At 45.8% G+C, this 15,741-nt stretch overlaps 1 protein-coding gene across 1 annotated transcript in view; it reads right to left on the bottom strand.

Annotated features, from left to right (window-relative positions):
• The window catches only part of LOC119372486 (G-protein coupled receptor-associated protein LMBRD2B), a 329,677-nt gene extending 315,135 nt beyond the window's left edge, over positions 1-14,542 (bottom strand). Inside the window, exon 1 of the mRNA XM_037642956.2 lies at positions 14,385-14,542. The gene's annotated coding sequence lies outside the window, so the exon portion shown is untranslated. The remainder of the gene's footprint in view (positions 1-14,384) is intronic.
• Positions 14,543-15,741: the final 1,199 nt, after the last annotated feature.

Here is a 15,741-nt window from a genome sequence, read left to right as displayed (position 1 = left end):
CGGCTGTCCAGGCACGCGAGCAGAGCACAGCCTTGTACAGTATAGTATAGGCACGTTGCACTTTTAACCCCGCGCCACCGTGAGCGCCTCTGGCGGCAGCAGGCGCATTCTCGTCGGGAGAGCAGGAACCAGTCGCGCCTGCTTGGCCTTGCTAACAACAGCAGTTAAGCACTGTTAGCACACCTCTACACCATTGTCAAAGAAGAAGAAACTCTTAACGTAGTGCTTCAGAATGGTTTTTAGTCCTTTTACATAGCCAGATGCTGTAATATGTCTTGGAGAAGAGATTAACAGCGTAAACATTGGACAACGAAAAGAAAACACGGGAACGGGCGCTGCTTTTTCTGTACCATGTTTGCGCTGTTAATGCCTTCTTTGAAACAAGCATAAACTAGTCCGCCTTTAAAAGCTTACTCTGTCCATAATTTTGAGCACTTACAGCAACTCGGCGTGGATAAATTATCACACCTCAACAACGCACCAGTGAGTTTCACCGCAGCAAGCTATGAACGATGCCAGCTTCCTTTTCAAAGATAATCTTTCACATTGCACTTTTTGTGGTTTACGATAATTGAACAGACCTGCAGTTTTATCAGTGTGGAACCATTTCGGGAAAATTTAAATGCTTTTGGCAGAATTTAGGAGGTAAATATGCACGTACATTTGAAGGTTCTCTTGGTGTGATCGACGTGCAAGTCCAAGAATAGTGTGTTTCTGTCATCGTCGATTGTAATTCGTTCGGGTAGAATGTCAACATTTATTAATTTTCATCAATATCATGACTCAATCAGAGCAATTGTAGAAAGAGAAGGTTTGCTCTTCCCCTCGACTAAAAAGTCTCTCGCCGTTTCTTCCTGAAATATCTTAGGATATTTATACTGCCGAAAGACTCGTTTTGTTTTTCCTTGGTTTGTTATGCTCGAAGCCTGGGACAAACTTGTCACACATATACTGAAAAAAAAAAAAAGAACACACAGTGACCATGGCCACATATTTTCGTTTGCATATAACTGGGATGCCACCTAGGCTGTCATTTATGGCGCCTGCTACTTCTCTAATTGCCGAGGATAAGTGCATGCACATTCACGAATGACAAACATGAACTTAATCAAATGATGTAGCCATGTGAGACTAAATCGTCGAATCACGGAACGGTCTCTCAAATGCGAGCAGTCTGCCAACTTGGCGCTGCTTTTTCTTTTTATTGACCTCGCTCGTTACTTCACTGTCACACTGCACAGCAAAGATGCTCTTATGATACCAGCAGTGAAACAAGTGGCGCATTACAATAACTACAAAGGGCCAACTTGCAGTCAGACATGGGCGTTCTTTAAGGGAGTTTTTATGCGCATCTGCTCATTCATCGGCCTTCGATTGTGACGCCAGAATCCATGATTTCACCTTTAACATCATGCACATAGAGTTCAAAATATCAGGAAAGGCTAACTGCTGTATGAAGCATGCCATGAAAAAGTGACAGATGCCCGAAAGAATGACACAACATGAGCAGCCGTGTTGCGTCTGTCTTCTAAATCGTTCATCGCTGGCGCTAAACATTGTTTACTAAGCTTTGGAAACAAGGCTGATCACTCAGCCTTCTAGAAAAACAAAATCTCACGTAGAGGCAAAAAAAAAAAAACTGCTTTTGTAAGCAGCCGCGCGGTGTCCGGCGGGGTGCACAGCCTTCGCTTTCCTTGGCATAATGAGGGTGGCCCATGGAAGCTCTCCCGATACTAACAAGAAAGTGGCTGTATTGGCGCTGGTGGAGGCTCCTGGCGAGTGCAGCGTGCCTATAGCAAGGCAGTGGGAAAGGGAAGCGAGCGTGAGGAGGAGAGTTGTGATGGTAAGGCATAGCACAGAAAGAATGAGAGAGGGAAAGAAAAGCCCAAAGTGCATAAAAGAAATACATAAAGATGCATGCAGTTATCTTCCACGTAGACCACCACGCGTGCCGGATTGATAGGTTCGCCTATTGCATGGGCATGCACAGATAAGTTTTCGTGCCTTCTTTCTTTTTCGCGTTGTGCGTTTCTTCAGTTGTTAGTCGGCGTTTGTGGTGTCCTCACTTCTTTCGTGTGTCTGTGTTTGCACGCCCTGTCTTTTTAGAATGAATACTTACCAACTAGCTCAGCTCTCTGTTATTCTATGAAATAAGGAAATATAAATAAAGGGAGACAAAAAAGACGTAGAAAACAGAGAGGCACTTCCTAACTAGTGTGAAGCTGCCTTCATTTTTAGGCTCCCTCCTAGCTCGTACGTGACCGCCTATGCCGCGCGTATGTGCCAGTGGTGACGGCAGCGAAGCAGCGCGAGTGTTCTTGGCCCGGCGCAGGGACGAAGAAGACGTTGCAATTCTTTCTCTTATCGATAAAGCGTGTTTGTTTGTCGTGCTCCGTGTCCTCGTCGATCCCACGTCGTTACACTGGTGGAGGTGCGGGGTAAGCTTCATGCTTTGCACTCCATCGCGGAGCCGACAATCGAGCCCGGAATCGCCACCACGCGTCGAAACACCGGTCCACCGATTCAGTCGCCGTCTGCTAGTCGCCGTCATGACCGTGTACCTCGCACCCAACCTGTCCATCGGGGACGTCAAGTCGTTTATAGACGCTGCATTACGTGACTACGACAACAAGTACAAGAACCGTCCGTTTGTGCTGGTTGGGGACTTCAACATGGACCTCATTGCCAATGACTGGATCGTGCAGCACATGCTTTCCAAATACGCACTCAGATGTATCCATATGCAACCTGCCACGATCCGAGGGACGTGCATAGACTTAGTGTTTGCAAACTTCCCACTGCAGCCAGTACAAGAACCTCTCTCGCTTCATTTCACGGACCATAAAGCCGTCATAATGAAGGGACCTCGCAATCCAGCCGCCATGACAACAACGAAATGAAAAGAACAAACGAAGAAACGAAACAACGAACAAGAACACAATAAAAGTTGATTCTGGATAATATACGCACAGTCTCACGTCTTTCTTAATGATGTAATGGGCTAACTTTCACGGGAGAGTTACGGTTTACCAATGACCTCCCCCTCTCGAGCTTCGCCCACTTATCATCATTCATTCCGTGGATATGGCGTGATTTTTTTATAAAGCAAGCGTGCTCTTCAGACACCCTGAATGGCTATCGAGAGATTATGGAGGCATTTGTTATAAATAAGAAAGGATCTCAATGTGTCAGCCAGCCATCCAATGCCTTAAAGGGGCCATGACACCCAATTTTCAATCATAATCTGTGTTATGTGGTTTAATCCTCGTGCATTCACAAATAAGCTGGCAAAATTTTAGCACATTTGGCCGAGTGCTTAATTCATAACTGAATATTTCTATAAACAAGCGAGTGACCTGCAAGCCGGGCAACACTGGTGCACTCAGCCATGACGTAACAAGCAGCTAGCTGTGCGAGCGTCTGCGTTCTGGTGAACAATTTTGTTTCATGGTCAGCTGCATATGAAATCGAGATATTTTAGCTTTCTTCAGCTCGGCACTGAAATTGAACGATTTGCAGTGGCTGAAAGTTTGGTAGAAGGCGACGGCTCCAGTCCTAGCTGCACATGACATCACACGCGCCATGGAAAAATGGCGGTCACCAGCGGTAGGCGGGCTTTAGAGCCGGTTAATTCCAGGGCCTGTTTTGCACTGATATATATTCTGTTACGGGCCACTTTTCATATATGTATAGGCGTAATAGACCCTCTACTTTTAGTTTTCACTTATAGTTCTAGTTTGTTGGGTGACCGTGTCATGGCCCCTTTAATGGATAACAAAGCTTCCTCCTCATTAGATAGTGGACAAGGATCTTCTGCTATCCTGTGCTTAGTAATAGGGCTACGTTTTACTTCTGGAGTCTGTACGTCTCCTATACTGACAATGCTTAGTTGTGCAGAGTATTTTGAGTTGATTAGCTAGAAAAGACCAAGGTGCTGAGTTCGTGCTTTTAAATGCGAAGCATTTCTTAGCGAATTTCAGGCACTTTGGCCGTTTCTATCTACATATCTATCTATCTATACTCGGCGACAACTTTTCTTGACAGCACTGTGAAAGCTACAGAACCAAAGGGCATGGCTACTACCGCGCGAAGAAATGGTACATAAACTTACTGATAATTTTCTCATTGGCCTTGCTGAAATAAATGCTGCTTTATTTATTATGAGCCTCAAACAGTTGCCGGAAGTCGTAAGTAAAACACAGCTATTGTTCACTTTACAAGAATGCCTTCCTTTTCTTTCCATTTCTTAGACTGCACCGCCTTTTCAGCACGCCTGTTCTCCAAGGTAAACATGGCGTCCATGACGTAGTCGTTCAGTGCGCGGCCGCAAACGCGCTGTTTAAGTTCTCGAAGAAAAATATACTCGTAATATGACACTAAAATGTACACTAAGCAATCGAAATGTCTCCCCCATGCATATTTTTCGTGTATATAATTTTCTAAAGGTGTTAACGATGCGAGCGAGCAAAACCGAAATCAGCCGCAAGCTGCCTAGTTTCTACAGCGCGACTGGACGCGGACGGAGAAGGAACACGCAAACACACACACAGCGCTGACTTTCAACTGGAATGTTTATTTTTCATATGCACGTGACGCTTATATAGACACACGCGAGCAGGTGCACACAAAACAAGAAACAAAAGCAGGACCCAAACGCGCATGTTCTGCTGCAATCACAACCAGTTGCCACCAACCTAGAGTGACGGATCCAGATATCTCTTTTCCTTATCTGTTAGTGACAAGGATGGCATGCTGACACATGTATCATTCATTTTATCTATTTCATACGCTTCAATAATTTCTCTTGTCAATCGATCTCTTGCTCTGTTGAGAATACTAGTTTTATCAAAAATGGGAAAACAGCCACATCTTTGGCAGTGAATGGCAAGGTGTCCGGAAATAACTTTCGTGACATTGTACTTATGTTCGCGCAACCTTTGATTCACACAACGGCCGGTCTGGCCAATGTACACACGGGAACATGACAGCGGTACGGAATAAATAACGTCTTTAACGCAGGCAACAAACTTCTCGCTATGTTTAGTGGAACACGAAGCATTTACTTTTTCTCTTTCGGCGTTCACTCGCCTGCAAAGTCCCTGCAGTCGCACGGGCGCGGAAAAAACAACGTCCACACCGGACCTTCTCGCAATCCTTTTCAGGTTGTGAGATACAATGTGGATGTAGGGCACTACTGCGAGCTTTTTCCTTCGAGTGTCACTCTGATGCTCACTCGGATTAGACCTGTACTTTTTGTTCAGGCGCTCCGCCACCGCTGACAACAGTCTCATGGGGTAACCTGAGTCGCACAGACGCTTGGCCTGGCCCCACAAACTTTCCTCAATCTTATGCTCACAAGACTTGGACAAAGAATTGTGGAAACACGACTGAATCACGGCACATTTGACTAACTTGGAGTGCGCCGATGCAAATGGCAACACCGGCTTGTTACCTCTAGGCTCGTAGCTCCAGCAAACACCTCTTGGACGACAATACAACCCTATGTCCAAAAATCTTATGAAATTGTCCTTCGGGACTTCATGCGTCAGTAAAAGAGGGGACAACACGTCAATAAAAATGCTAAGGGTTCTAGCGACCCCTGCGTCAAAGTTGTTAGAGTCAAGGCGTGAAACAATTAGGTAGTCGTCTACGAGCCACCTTCTTTGTCCGCGGATAACAATGAGAGAAAATTATCCTTCATGTACCTAACAGTACTAGCCAACGAAAGTTTTTCACCTGAAGTACTGTGTCGACACAGTACTTCAGGACACAGTCCTTCAGGTGAAAAACTTTCGTTGGCTAGTACTGTTAGGTACATGAAGGATAATTTTCTGTCATTGTTATCCGCGGACAAAGAAGGTGGCTTCGCGGTAATGCCCAAGTCCGTGTACTTGACAAAAGCCTCGGAGTCTGTATCCGCCGTGTTCAATGCGCATGACGACGTGTCGCTGAGGAAACTTCGAAATGAGGCAGTAAAGTTGTGCAAAAGATATAATCTCGAAAGCCTAGCTCGATCGTTAGGAAATAGCAAAAAGTTGCAGTTAGAAATATTTTTTACAGCTAAAACGCATAAAAGTGACTGTCCTCTGCGTGTGATTTTGTCCAAAAACGACACATGGCAGAAGTGTTTGGCATTGTTCTTACAGAAGCACTTGAAGATGCTTCCTGTTGACGATCCTTATTTGGTAGTTAAGTCTGAGCAAGTTGTTGAATTCTTTAAGGTTAGGCAGGACCAGAACCTAGCCGTCTTTTCAATCGACGTTAAAGATTTGTTTTATTCACTTCCCCAGGCGGAATTGATGACATGTGTTGCAGATAGCATTGACAGGTTGGGAAGTGTCAATTCCCAGAACGCTTCCGGCTTGTCCTGTGATCAGTTTTTAGAGCTCCTTCACTTTTATGTAAACTCAACCTACGCAACTTGGGACGAACACATTGTGAAACAAAAAAAATGGCATATGTATTGGGTCTTCTATCGCTCCCTGTTTGAGCGACCTATTTCTGGCTCACCGCAACAAGCTCCTTCGCGATCGTTTGACCAGTACGGACGTCGTTGGCGTCTTCAGATTCGTAGACGACTACCTAATTGTTTCATGCCTTGACTCTAACAACTTTGACGCAGGGGTCGCTAGAACCTTAGCATTTTTACTGACGTGTTGTCCCCTCTTTTACTGACGCATGAAGTCCCGAAGGACAATTTCATAAGATTTTTGGACATAGGGTTGTATTGCCGTCAAAGAGATGTTTGCTGGAGCTACGAGCCTAGAGGTAACAAGCCGGTGTTGCCATTTGCATCGGCGCACTCCAAGTTAGTCAAATGTGCCGTTATTCAGTCGTGTTTCCACAATTCTTTGTCCAAGTCTTGTGAGCATAAGATTGAGGAAAGTTTGTGGGGCCAGGCCAAGCGTCTGTGCGACTCAGGTTACCCCATGAGACTGCTGTCAGCGGTGGCGGAGCGCCTGAACAAAAACTACAGGTCTAATCCGAGTGAGCATCAGAGTGACACTTGAAGGAAAAAGCTCGCAGTAGTGCCCTACATCCACACCGTATCTCACAACCTGAAAAGGACTGCGAGAAGGTCCGGTGTGGACGTTGTTTTTTCCGCGCCCGTGCGACTGCAGGGACTTTGCAGGCGAGTGAACGCCGAAAGAGAAAAAGTAAATGCTTCGTGTTCCACTAAACATAGCGAGAAGTTTGTTGCCTGCGTTAAAAGACGTTATTTATTCCGTACCGCTGTCATGTTCCCGTGTGTACATTGGCCAGACCGGCCGTTGTGTGAATCAAAGGTTGCGCAAACATAAGTACAATGTCACGAAAGTTATTTCCGGACACCTTGCCATTCACTGCCAAAGATGTGGCTGTTTTCCCATTTTTGATAAAACTAGTATTCTCAACAGAGCAAGAGATCGATTGACAAGAGAAATTATTGAAGCGTATGAAATAGATAAAATGAATGATACATGTGTCAGCATGCCATCCTTGTCACTAACAGATAAGGAAAAGAGATATCTGCATCCGTCACTCTAGGTTGGTGGCAACTGGTTGTGATTGCAGCAGAACATGCGCGTTTGGGTCCTGCTTTTGTTTCTTGTTTTTTGTGCACCTGCTCACGTGTGTCTATATAAGCGTCACATGCATATGAAAAATAAACATTCCAGTTGAAAGTCAGCGCTGTGTGTGTGTTTGCGTGTTGCTTCTCCGTCCGCGTCCAGTCACGCTGTAGAAACTAAGCATGAACAACCAACTAGCCCGCCAACGCACTTTACGCAAGCTGCCATACTACTTGCGGAGCAACACGGATGTGCGGAAGCCCCGCCTCCGTAGCCTTCGCTCCAATGTCAAGATAAGTTGTCGCCGAGTATAGCCGCCTACGTCTGTCTGGGTGCTCTCCTGGTAGTCTCCATAACTTGTAATATACCAAAATTGGCATAGCAGGGGATCAGTGTATGGTGAACACGATTCACTGGTAATGACATGAATAACTCAAAATGCCTGTTGCGTAGGTCATGAAATCCTTTCTCTCAGTCACATGTGGCACATAGCTGCATACGACAGTTCATGCTATGCGTGTATGTGCTACAGGTGATTCACAGTCTCTGTCAACACATTAAAGAAGTACTGACACGAATGCCACGCGTGCCGGATTGATAGGTTCGCCTGTTGCATGGGCATGCGCAGATAAGTTTTCGTGCCTTCTTTCTTTTCAGCCGTTGTGCGTCTCTTCAGTTGTTAGTCGGCGTTTGTGGTGTCCTGACTTCTTTCTTGTGTCCGTGTTTGCACGCCCTGTCTTTTTAGAATGAATACTTACCAACTAGCTCAGCTCTCTGTTATTCTAAGCTTCATTTCTAGTACTCTGAGCCCTTTTCCGTGTTCCCCTACTTATCTGAGCAATCCTGCCTCTTTGGTTCTTTAATTGCTATTTGCTTGGTCCGTGCTAGAACTTTCTCTTGGTTTTCTAAGAATAGAGTTTGCCCAGTTGAAGTTCAACTTTTGTGCGGCTTTCTGCAACCATCTACCGGACATGCCAGGAGGATATGTGCCATATTGACCGCGGAATCATAGCGTCAAGTGAGATTTTACCAGGAATACCTAAAGGTCCGTTGCTCGACTTCGCGTGACGATCGCCGCCAGAAGCAGATGTACGCCGACTGGATGAGGGTAGCTAACCAGCATGCGAAGTTCATATGGAGGGTAAAACTTCGAGAACTTCAACCATGTAAGAGGAAGATTATTTCTAATGTTTCACCGCAAAATAACTTGCTAGTCCTAGGAGGAGCTGCCTTAGATGATAGTCACTGCAAAACCCTAGCCTTAGGTCCTAAATACTGTTTTAAGCCGAACCTGAAACCAATAGAAGTTTTAAGTTTACCGCGTACAATCACTAGACTTGTTCCTGAAGAAGAGCGTTCCCACTGCATCTCAGACTGCGTTGCTAGCATCAAGGGCTCTAATATGCATCTCAAGTGTTCTGATCCTATCCGGCCTTTGGTTAATTACTGTGTCGAGAAGAAACTCAGGCCAGTAGTTTCAGATAAGGAAGGGTATTTTGTAATTATGCCGGACAGTTTGTTCTCAGAAAAAGCATTAACAGCCATAGAAAAGAATTTTAGGACGGTAAAACTTAAGCCATCGGTAGTTAGGCAACATGCTGTCGACCTTTTGTTAAGACATAATCTTGAGAGAATAGCTTGTAATGTCAAGAAGGCTAAATCACTTACTTTAGAATTCTTTTTTTCAGCCAAAACACATAAGAACGAGATTCCGTTTCGAGCAATCGTTTCAGAGCAAGGCACCTGGCAAGTCGCTGTATCTAGTTATTTGCAGAACTGCTTAACCTCTTTGAGTTTTTCAGACCCTTTTCGTATGCGTAATTCTCAGGCGCTAGTTCAGTTCCTCTCAGAGGAGAACCCCGGCTGTTGTAAGGCCTTTAGTATGGATATTGAAGACCTGTATTATTCTTTGCCGCATGAGGACTTGTTAAAAAGGTGTTAGTGAATGTATTAACGAACAAGAGCACCAGACGGTTTTCATCGAAAAATGTGGTGTTTCTACCGGGGCATTTCTAGAAATCCTTTCCATGTATTTAAAGTCGACGCTGGTAGGTTGGAAGGAAGGCGTTTATGTGCAGAAGTCAGGGATATGTATTGGTTCTAAAGTTGCTCCGGTTCTTAGTGAGTTATACCTTAGCAAGATTGACAATCTTTTGGAAGGCGCCTTAGGTAATTCGGTTATTAAGATTTTTCGTTATGTGGACGATTACTTGATTTTTTGTAGTGGTGAGGACTTTCAAAAGGTGGTAACTTCCGTGAGCGAAAAATTTGAATTAAATGGAGGAGGGCTGAGCTTTACTAAAGAGGTGCCTCAGAATAATAGAATACAATTTCTAGACATTTCCTTAACGTTCCAGAAGAACCACGTGTGCTGGCAGTATTCTCCTAGATCGTCGAAACCGCTGTTAAATTTTTCGTCGAAGCACTCGAAGGTTGTAAAAAATGGCATCGCCATGTCTTGCCTTAAGTCAGCCCTCACCAAGTCGTGTGAGCACAAAATGAGTGATAGCTTTAACGCACAGGTTACGCGTCTTTTAGATGTAGGGTATCCTCGTGATGCAGTAGCCACGGTCGCTGAACGTTTAAAGAAGTCTATTGTATTAAGTCCTAGCATGGTTGCAGAAAGCGATAGGAAGAAACGTGTCGTAGGTATACCGTACATTCATCGCGTATCTCACAGGCTAAAGAAAGTAGGAAGTAGATACGGCGTTAATGTTGTTTTCATGGCTGCCAATAAGCTAGGTAAGATTTGTGCCGCTGTGCAGAGGAAGAATGAGGGAGTAAAAGACAAGAAGCGGACCGATATTTGTTTCGTAAAACACACCAACAAATTCACTGATTGCCGTACGAGTGTGGTGTATAAGATCCCTTTCAGCTGCGGCCGCTTCTACGTAGGACAGACGGGCCGATGCATTAACCAGAGATTGTTGGAACATAAGAGATCGCTAACAGGAGGCTCACCTTCTAATCTATCTTTACATTGTCGAGATTGTAAGTGCACGCCAAAATTTGATGAATGCGCAGTGTTGTACCGGCATAGAGATGAAGAAACGCGCCTGATGATTGAAGCATGGCATATCGAGAATAGTGGTAGCGCATGCGTGAGCCAACCGTCGATTAACTTGCATAAAGATGAGATCAAATGCCTTAACAGTTATCTTCCACGCAGACCGCCACGCGTGCCGGATTGATAGGTTCGCCTGTTGCATGGGCATGCGCAGATAAGTTTTCGTGCCTTCTTTCTTTTCAGCCGTTGTGCGTCTCTTCAGTTGTTAGTCGGCGTTTGTGGTGTCCTGACTTCTTTCTTGTGTCCGTGTTTGCACGCCCTGTCTTTTTAGAATGAATTTTAAATATTTTTGGATTATTGCTCTAAATAAAAACACTGGTGTCGAGAACGCTAAAAAGAGTATTATGGTGCCTGGGAATGCATTTAAAATATTTTTAGTACCGCTGCCATAAAAAGGCACTTTCGCTTTCGATATCGAGGGGGTGGCTTCGCAATAACGTGTAAGCACAGTCTGATGTCACGCGGAGACAGCAACTCATGACGCAGCAGCTCTGTCAGTTGCACGTAAACAACGATGAATAAATTGTCTTCCAGCGTGCACGACGCAGAATTCACAAACTCGGTGGAAATGTGTTCACCCATCGTGATAATGTCCACTGCAGTGGGGCTGGCTTGCAGATGTTGTGTGACGAAAACTTTAAAATCCAAGTAAAATATTTTATACGCGTCATCTGGCTCCGGTGTGTGCACTGCATACCAAGGAAACTAAAAATGCCTCTTTTGCGATGCCTCAAGATGGTGTCGGTGAGTTGGCCTACATAGCACTTTCCTGGACTACCAGTGTCGATGGCCTATACCTGACCAACAAAACAGGTGACTTCAGGTTTCAACATGTCACCGGCTCTATCGACAAAGTCTGTCGACGGCATGATCTAGCTAGCAAACAGACCTCTAGACATTGTCTTGGACCGGGTTACCACCTTCATTTGGTGCCACAACCACAACAATCAGACCACGCTCGCCGCTCTCAACGTACAGTCTGTGCACACACGTGCACGACCTTGAAAATGACGCTCTCCTCACAGAACGTGGCGTGTTAGCACTTTCTGAAATATGGAGCGGTGAGCCTACTACAATCACGAAATGTCAATGAGTCGTCCACAGCAAGCGGCTTCATTGTAGGTGTGGCGACGTGGGCACATATAAGAACACGCAGCTTCAACGTAGGCCGCATCCTACTGCGCCGGCTGCCCGACACCGAACACACACAGACAAGCAGCGGAACCGGCACGAACAGCCGGTTCACAGCCGGCACGAAGCGACGCCACTTACGTGTATCAAAGCGCTTGTTGTGCGTTTTGATTACAAAACCGACATACGCAGGGGGAAATCACCGGGTATGAAAACTGTGCCACGTGATCACCGATGTGCCATGAGCCACAAATAAAGCATTGAGGTGCCTGTTAACGGCGTTTGCATTGGTTTGAACACTCACGAGCATGAATTACCATCGCTACGCGCGTTCTGTAATAATAACTGCTGGGGTTAAACGTCCCAAAACCATGATCTAATTATGACGGACACAGTAGTGGAGCGCTCCGGAAATTTAGACCATGTGGGGTTCTTTAATGTGCACCTAAATCCAAGTACACGGGCCTCAAGCATTTTCGCCTCCATCAAAAATGCGGCCACCAAGGCCAGGATTTGATCCCACGACCTTCGGGTCAGCAGTCAAGCACCAAATTCTTGCTTTTGAGGCTGTTTTGGAGCAGTCAGTTCGGCGCAATTTTCGCGATTTTTATGCTTTTGGAGCAGCTTGGTGCAGGAAAACAGAATCGTATCAAAAATGCGCAGCATGCGCAGCAGTCTCACCCCTGAACGTAGTCTGTGCACGACCTTGAAAAAGATGCTCTGCTCACAGAAATTGGTGTGTTAGCACTTTCTGAAACATTGAGCGGTGAGACCCCTGCAATCACGGGATTCCAATGTGTCATCCACAGCAAGCAGCTTCATTGTAGGTGCGGCGACGTGGGCACATATAAGAACACAGCGATGAGCAACTTCATCGTAGGCCACATCTCACTTCACCGGCCGCTTGACACCGGACACACACAGACAAGCAGCGGAATCGGTGAGGCACACATCAACCACAATAAGAAAGACATTGCACTCACCGCCGGAGAACTCTCAAGAACCCCTTCCACATATGCACACGGGTTCATGAAAGGTGCGCGCATTCTCCAACATAACGGACAAGTATAAGCACTACATATCTGCTTACCGCATCTGGTGTTGGTAGTACCTATGTTGCCGTTGGTATCATTAAGCAACTGCAAACAACTGTTTATATAACACATGTGCGACTCTTGAACAGGGGTGTGCATATACCCTTTGTGCCTATCTTTAGCATCATTTCGTAACATCTCACTCAATGTAAAAAATTACACCACACATGCTTTGCGTTCCATCAATTCCCACAGTATGTGGAATCTGCTGAATTCTTCTTGTTTTCTTCAAGAGAACTTCAGCTAAAAGGTAGCTCTCTGCCGTGAGTCACCTGCTCTTCTTCATCCGTGTTTGTCGCGCTGTTAGAATGAATGGAGCCAAAGAAAGTGTAGGGCCGTATTTGTAGTCTTTAACTGTAATGTGTTAATTACGATATAAATGTAAAGAAATTAAAGGGGACGAAAATGCAACTTGCCACTGACAGCAACCTAACCTACCACCTTTGGAAGATGCGTCCAATGCTGTACCGATTGAGCTACAGCAGCTGTCATCCTCTCGTCCACTTTATTGGTTATATCTGTGCATTTAAACCTGGCAGTGTTAGCCAACGCCACTCGTTTCCATGACGTTTAGTGTGGCACACAAAGAGTGTGCCACACTAAACTTTGTAAGGGATGTAGCGGTGGGTGAACCAGCTATGTTCAGAGGAACAGAGTTGGCTTGGAGCACAATCAGCAGGTACAGTGGGTTGCACAACACTGGCGCAACCTGAATGTGCTTACAGAACGTCAAGCCCTGGTATCATAAAATGGAAATATGATGTCAGAAGTGCTCACACGAGCCGGACACACGCCGACAGTGTTCTGCCTATGGACCACAAGCCACACGTGAGGACTCTGTCAAGACAGGCATTCCCATAGGCATGAGCATAGCGTCAATCACAGTGCATACACTGCCCACTATGATGTCCCTTAAAAGATTTCGGTATCAGATTCTCATAGGAGCTGCACTACATTGGACTTAATTGTTGGCGAGTCGTACAAATTTTTGCACACCATTCCAACATAGCTGCTACGTCCACCTGCAATGATATGCGCACAATGTTTCCGACGATCGAAGCTCCAGTCGCAAGACACTGACTGTTTGCTTGATCTGCTGCCACACACACACACACTTCATGATTGAATGGCGCAATCAAACCGGTGTTGTCTACGCATATGTGAGAACTGCATTCACGGAGCCCCGCCAGGTGCCAAAGCATCATCGTCTTCTAATTGTGCTACAATATTCGGTCTCTACTTCGGCACAACTACGTACCTGTGCCTGCATTTCCAGTGACTTCGAATCAACGCTCTTAACCACGTATTTCGACACCAGCTGACCGCACCGATGAGCTTACTTCAAGGTGGGACGATGTTCTTCGTGTACTCGTGTGCTGCACCACGTGGAGTGCGCTTGAACGCGCCGGTTCACTTTGCTCGACATTGCGCCTTCGTGGTTTGTGGAACTAAACGTGTTTCCTAACCATCTACACGCACATGTGTCGCACTCACCAAGCGACGATAGAGTATGCTGCATGAGAAGGCAAGCGAAGTACGAACCTTGGCAATGCAGTCAGTCAGAAGCGAGGAGTCGTGTCTTTCAAGGTGCGTTAGAACGCCTACGGTCGCCAGCGCTGCTCGCTAACATTATTTTGACCATCTTTGAGAATGAACGCCAACATCCGAAGACGTTCTGAGATTCTAGGGACCGTACTGAGATCGCACCAGCTGCAAAACTCTGCTCCGGAACCCGGACATGCTCGTACACAAACCTGCGGTGTTCGCAAACCATGCCGCCACCTATCCATCACAAAGAACACTGCAATCTTCACTGACGATGATCAGAACATCCACTGCATAAAATGCCATATCTGACCGCAGCTTCCACTACATAAAGTAAACGTACGAAACGTAAACAGTTCGCTTCATCAAGCCTGTGATCTGGTCGCCACCGGTCTCTGACTCTTGGGCAACGCAAAACAAATGTTCATTACTGGTTGATTCATTCGCCAACTGGCGGCGCTACAATTTGCGATTCTCAAATGGCGCTAAGGTGGGCATCCTTGGGCATATCCAAAGCACCGCGCGAATACATGGGAGGAGCGAGGGCCTTTTGCCGTGAACTACCGCGCCGCGGACCCGTGGCCGTTCTCCGCGGCGGAAGCCGCGTTGGCCGCGTCAAGGCGGCGAGCGTCTGCTACGCGCCTGATATTTTGGCCGCTGTTAGCCAAAATTTCGGGAATTTGAGCTATATTTGATACTGCGTCACTGCAACATAATACTGTAGCGACTCATCACACCGAGAACGCGTTTGTGTGTTGTGAAACGGGGATTTTGTGTATTTCCTTTCAGCTGGTTTGTCACCGCAATGGTCCACACTTCATCATCATCATGATGATGATGATGATGAAGTGTGGACCATTGCGGTGACAAACCAGCTGAAAGGAAATACACAAAATCCCCGTTTCTGCTGGTTTGTCACCGCAATGGTCCACACTTACAGTGGCGTAAATCCAGCAAAACAACAGGGGGGGTCCCGGACTTTGCATGGCAGCCATCTTGATTATTAGAAATGTGCATATTATTTTACACAAAAATGAAAACTTTACAATAAAACAAAAATAAAACACAAATATTCATATATCGTGTTATTGCAATGCTCTTGACGATCTGCACTGCGCGACGAATGAGTCTCATACAACGTTCTGAACTAGTTTCTACAACAGAGTTCCAAACAGCCGATGAGTATTCGATGAATCTACACACTGGATATGAAATAAACGTTAAAGGAACACGTACTGACACCAAAATTGAAACCTCGAGATGGTTGTATTGTTTGATTGTCCTGTATGCGTGCAAGGGTACTTCTGGTCGTTTATAACTGGCGGACGTGTTAGCTTTCAGTTATCTTAATTTG

Source organism: Rhipicephalus sanguineus, chromosome 10 (genome assembly GCF_013339695.2).
Source record: "Rhipicephalus sanguineus isolate Rsan-2018 chromosome 10, BIME_Rsan_1.4, whole genome shotgun sequence".
NCBI lineage: Eukaryota > Metazoa > Arthropoda > Arachnida > Ixodida > Ixodidae > Rhipicephalus > Rhipicephalus sanguineus.
This window is presented reverse-complemented; position numbering and strand designations above follow the sequence as displayed.